Here is a 6,009-nt window from a genome sequence, read left to right as displayed (position 1 = left end):
TGCGAATGACGACAGGTAAACGAGATTCGTGTGAAACAGTTCACCCGACCCTAAGGTTTCGATCTTACAACCACGTAACTTTGGAGTATAGGTGCACGACGCACCGACACACGTGGCATGTCTTAGCGTGCGAAGGTCATGATGGCAACCTACGAGGTGAGGGGCATGGATAATACAACAACGTAATTTGGAATCACTTAGTCATTGTGTATAGTGTGGCGACATCCGTGGGTATGTCTTGAGATACGAAAGGGAGGTGACGACGACCCGTGAGATTATGGTTCTATTTGAGATCAAGGTACCAGTCATAATCTTGAGATGTGTTGGCTAAGGCATAGCGACATACATGGTATGTCTTGAGACATAAGTAGGACGTGTATGAGACATGTGAGGAATTGTTAATTTGAGTCTCGGGAGGAACCGATGCCATGACAATGTTTCTTTTTTTGAACTATCGATAAGTTATCGGCGATGTGGCGACACACATAGTACATCTCGAGTCGACCATGCGAAAAGTGAACAGAATTTTCCCCACGATGCGAATGTTATGACAAACGAGGTACGACCACCAAGAAGTTTGGATCTAGCAAGGATGCATATCTAACGAACAGTATTCCTAACCATGATAGAGGGAGGCGGAGTACGTCGTGACACATGGGACATGTCTCCGGATAACTTAAACACGGTGGAAAAAATGCATGTGATATGCCACGATGCACATGGCATACTCCCTAATGGTATAAAGAGGACGATAAAGATGTGCGCGGCATATCCCACACAAAGTATAACATGACAAAGACGTTGGGAATATCTCAAGGTCTAAAGGTGCTCCTCCGGACTAATATATGAGACACATCACAATATGTGGGGTAGACCTTTTGACGGGCATGCGAGACATGGTAAAGACGCGAGATACATTGTGATGTATGGGGTACATCTTCTGTCAGGCACCTCGTAAGGCGAGAACTCAAATCATGATATAAGGGGTATGGCTCTAGACTAGCGTATCTGATATGGAAGACGCATGTGCGACCTATCGCGATGTACGACCTTGGCAATACCCGGACGTACGCGATGCACGGTGGTGCATCGAGTACATGTCTTGACTGGTCTATAGCTGACGTGATGGAGACGCCTGGGACACTTCACGATATGGAAGATGGGACGAGGTAAGGATGTATGGGCTACGTCACGGCCCAAATGGTATGCATTTCATCTAACGTACATAGCATGGTGAACAAGCACTTGACATGCCCTGGCATATGGGGCATGCAACTCATGCCCCTTACTTGGCACAAGGAATGAGGCGAAGATGTACATGATGCGTTATGACACACATGGTACCCCTTCTGACCGGTGTGTAATGACGTGGTAGAGACACAAGGAATGGATCATAATATATGAGGCACAACAGGGAAAGGACATGTGGTATATGTCATAGCATAATGGGTACGCCCCTTGATCGGTGTCTGAATGATTAATGGAAGATGCATGGGGCGCGTTACGTCCTACGGGGTACAACAAAGTGAAGATACAAGGAATATGTCATCACATGACAGGTGGGACTCCTGACGGGTGGACGCATGATGACACGACGCAACAAGGCCGTAGGGGATTCGTCATGAGAGAACGGTATGCCTCTTAACAGGGCAAGGATATACAGGAGATGATGCGACATACGGGGTATGCCAAAACCAAGGCGTAGGGGATACACCATGACATAATGGTTATACCTTCTGACTAGTGCCTACGATACTGGAAAAACGTACGAGGTACGCTACTATACGCATAGTATGCTAAGGCGAAGACGCATAGGATACGTCACGACATAATGGACATGCCTCCTAGCTAGCATACAAACGACACGGTGAAGACACACGAGACATGCCAAGGATGCATACCAACACATAGGTACGACAAGGCAAAGACGTATGGGATACGTCACGACATAACTGGTATGCCTCCTAAATGACACGTGACGCTGGGGTCGACTCTTTCTCACATTCCTAATAAACACGTCCTAAGTCTACGAAACCTAGAATGGCTGCACGCAATTTGGTTAGCATGCAACGCTCTATATGGCATGACTACCATGATTCGTTAAGCATAGAATGCATTATAACTTAAATCTGACTCGACTGATGTGCAACGAGATATAAATCTATACAAACAAACTAGTTAGCGAAAATCGTACATAACGCGTAATCAGATCGTAACAAGAGAAAGAATATGTTAGATATCAATCACAATTATCACATCATCTCTCTTCCATCCTTATTCCTCTACACACTCGTTGGTCCAAGTCTCTTTCCTAGGATTTTGGTATGGGCTCACATCGAGGTCATGAGGACGCGTGATGTCGTCGATTATTGAGGAAAAAGTAAATCATCCATCAGACAATACAGTTCGTTTTTGACGTATCAGCGTTCAGTGACTAAGATATCGACCAAGTTGGATTGTCCTTTCGGGATAACTCATCTTCTGTCCTTTCGTGAGACGCATTAGTTCGGGTTTTGACTCCCTTTGAGCGCATCTCAGTTTTTAGACATGGTACGAGTTATTCTTCTAGTCCAATCGTTCGTTATTGTCAATGACTCGTTCCCTTTTGTTCGCGCGGGTTCGTGTCTCGATTTTTGGATTACAACGGGATCTTTTGGATCTATCGAGAGACGTAACCACGTGTTTATTTAGTGATGGAATCATTTTTGGACTTTATTTTAGGGAACGGACTCATCGCGTAACGCGTTTGTTCTTAACATCGAGGATCCGTTTGCTCATTTTAGCTACGTGAAAAGACGGCGAGTCTTATTTTGAGCGCACGGTAACCTTTCGGCTAGCAACAGTTCGTTGTTCTTCCCAATCCACGGGATATATCATCTTAGTGTGGTTATAGAAAATCAACGTTTCGTTGAACCGTATGCCTATTCAAAGCGAGGATATCACCGTTCTCTTTCCTTTAGGCACGACTTAAGCAAACACGTACATCGGGCCATATTTCTTGCAGTTTTGGTAACGGTCGAAATGATCGAGTCGTTAGTCAAAGTCCGCAGTCTCGTCCATATGGCGCAATTATATGGTTTGGCTTAATTCGGTTTTGTGATTTTAAACGGGGTATACACTCGTTCGAGGCACGTATTCAACGGCATTGGTTTATTTTCTTTAACTACGCTCGGGATTGACATATATCGTAAATTCGGAATGATTTTGGTCGTTTAGTTCATTTTTCGCTTTTCTTTTCTTAGTCACTTTTGCGGATACGTCCATTTCTCTTAAGGACGACACGAGGCATAACGTAAAAGCTCGTCTTTTATTCGGAAGGGACGGGCTACTTGTGCGAAACTTTTCACGTTATATCAGGGTCATCTGAAACAGAAATGTTCTTTGTTTTCGTTTCGTTATGATCTCGTCTTATCCCAATTTATTTAAAGAATGTGAGTAACGGCTACTGTTAATATAGTCTTTTGAATCGAGATATAACTATCCTTAACACCAAACCAATTTATACTAATACGTGCTTACATCATAACGCATTTTCTAAACATGTGCCTTCGTCGGGACACCGAAAGGGACAAGGCGGGCCGCACATGTTCATCCATATGAGATGACTAAGTCGTCTTTAGTTCAAATCGTTTCGGTGTTTAGGGTAATTAGTACGTCGATTTACAAGTATATATTAACGCATCGTCTCATTTTCTTTACATAATTTAGGATTAGACACGTATCATGGCGATTTGAAAACACGAACCGATTCATTTATCACATCAAAAATAGTAACGGGTAATCCTATGGAAACTTCTAAGGCTACTATATGCTGACACGGCTGACCGCGGGACCTCACAGGACCGCACAAATTCGCCCCTAACGAATGGATGGGGACCCTTTGGCGCCTTACTGTAAGGGGGAACTTACACTAGCCTCTTTCGAGCGACGAATGGACTCTCGCTAGAGGTTTTGCGGAAATTACCCAAAGGGTTTGCAATAATGCACATGAATGCATACGAAAAGAAGTAAAACGATCCGTCCTCGTTAAGGGCTTAATACACGCCTTTCGGAATCAAATTTCTCGCTTCCCCAGCAGAGTCGCCACTTGTTAGACGAGGTGCCGCGGCCTAATCTCCCGGGCGGACCGGGGGGTGGACACCTCATGGCGACGTAAGCGGTGATTGGCGCCGAAAGCAACCAATCGTGGAATCAAGCTGCTCGGCAGGACCGGAGCTCGGAGATATGGAAGAGTCGCCACCCACGAATGGAAAAATGAACACCGATCCCTTACGGGAGACCGGTGTGGGTTCGGGAAACTTAGGTACGAGCCGAGAAGGCTAGCTCCTTTCCGGAGAAAGGCTACTAGGCACCCCGACGTCGCCCGGTTATGAACCACCGGCCTCCTACTCTGCATGTTAGGCGATAACGGACTAATCGTATACTTCTTTAAGTTTAAAATTCATTTGAAACCTTTTCTTTCTCTTTTTAGAAACCGTTTTGAGCATATATTATTGAAAAGCCACTTTAGTAAAGAATCACCCATTTACATCAATTTGATATACATACAAAGAGAGGGGAGGAAGAAAGAAGTGGTTTATTTACCACGGGATTTACATGTCGTGTTGCGTGTTAATTCTATACTAACTCATTTCCCCAAAACGAGTTTATTTACATGGTTCGTACCTTAATCGCCGTTGGAACGATTTAGGTACGTTTCAAAACCCCGTTTGATGAAGTCCGCCTGAATCGCCGTTGGAACGACTCAAGTGTTTGAAAACATTAAGGTAAAACCCTTTAATAAGAAAACGTGGTTAAGCATACAAGTCAATTTATTTTGTACAAATCATTTAAGAAAACGATTCAAAACTCTATTATTTATAATAAAAACGATTTTAATTACAAGGTTCGCTTAATCCATCGTTGGAACGGACTAAGGTTTTAAAACGTGGTGTTTTAAGAAACGATTTGAAATGTCAAGAAAACACTATTTATTTACATTAGGAACCTCTAAAAATCCATTAGTTCAAATAATTAAATTGAAAACTCTTTTTGTGATTTATTTTCCCCTTTTCACTCAATGGACTCTTTACTTGTCTTAATTACAATAATAAACATATTTAAACCAAAATTCACTCCCAAATAAAGCCCATTTGAAACATTGACCCCTAAATGGCCCAAAAGAATAAAGAAAATAATATAAGCATATATATATACATTTTAATCCAAAAAGGAAACATGAAATAAAAGTTAATGAAAAGAGATTATATAATACATATATGAAAATACTAAATATAATACATTTATACTTTAAACATGTGAAAATAGTAAATAAAACTCCTAGATAAGAAAATAACATTTATTCCCAAAATAATTTTATTTAATAATAACTAATATAACCCAAATATCCCAAAACTATATATATACATAACTAATGTAATTTTAAATGTAAAAAATAATACATATTTATCCACTAATAAATCACTCCCAAAACCCCAAGTAAATATTCTTATAAAATGAGATTAATTACCATTTAAGTAAAGGAAGAAGAAAAGAAAAGATATATATACATATACTTATATTTAAAATAAAATAAAAAAAGATATATAAACATTCTAAATAACTATATGTATCAAATGTCTAAAAATAATTTGAAAATATATATTACATAAATATACATATATATACAAAGGACCAAAAGCTTAAAAATTAAGAAACAGGGACCAAAACAGCATTTTTTACATTCCAGCAGATTTACCGACGGAAAATCCGTCGGTAAACAGCAATTAGTGACAGAAACGGAAAATTACAGCAGCACTCCAATTGTTTCCAGATTTATTCAAAAACTTTAAATTAAGTCTAATTCAATCGTTTTGGATTTCCGAACTACCAAAAATGGATCATAGTCAATAACGGAAGTTCCTAAAACGACGTTTTTATTTTAAAACATTATTCGGAAATTCTTTTAAATTAAAACTTATAATTACAACGTTTTTAAACCCCGAACTACCTTTTTATCGGATCATGGTT

This window comes from Euphorbia lathyris, chromosome 2, assembly GCF_963576675.1.
Source record: "Euphorbia lathyris chromosome 2, ddEupLath1.1, whole genome shotgun sequence".
Classification (NCBI taxonomy): Eukaryota; Viridiplantae; Streptophyta; class Magnoliopsida; order Malpighiales; family Euphorbiaceae; genus Euphorbia; species Euphorbia lathyris.
Note: the sequence above shows the minus strand (reverse complement) of the source record.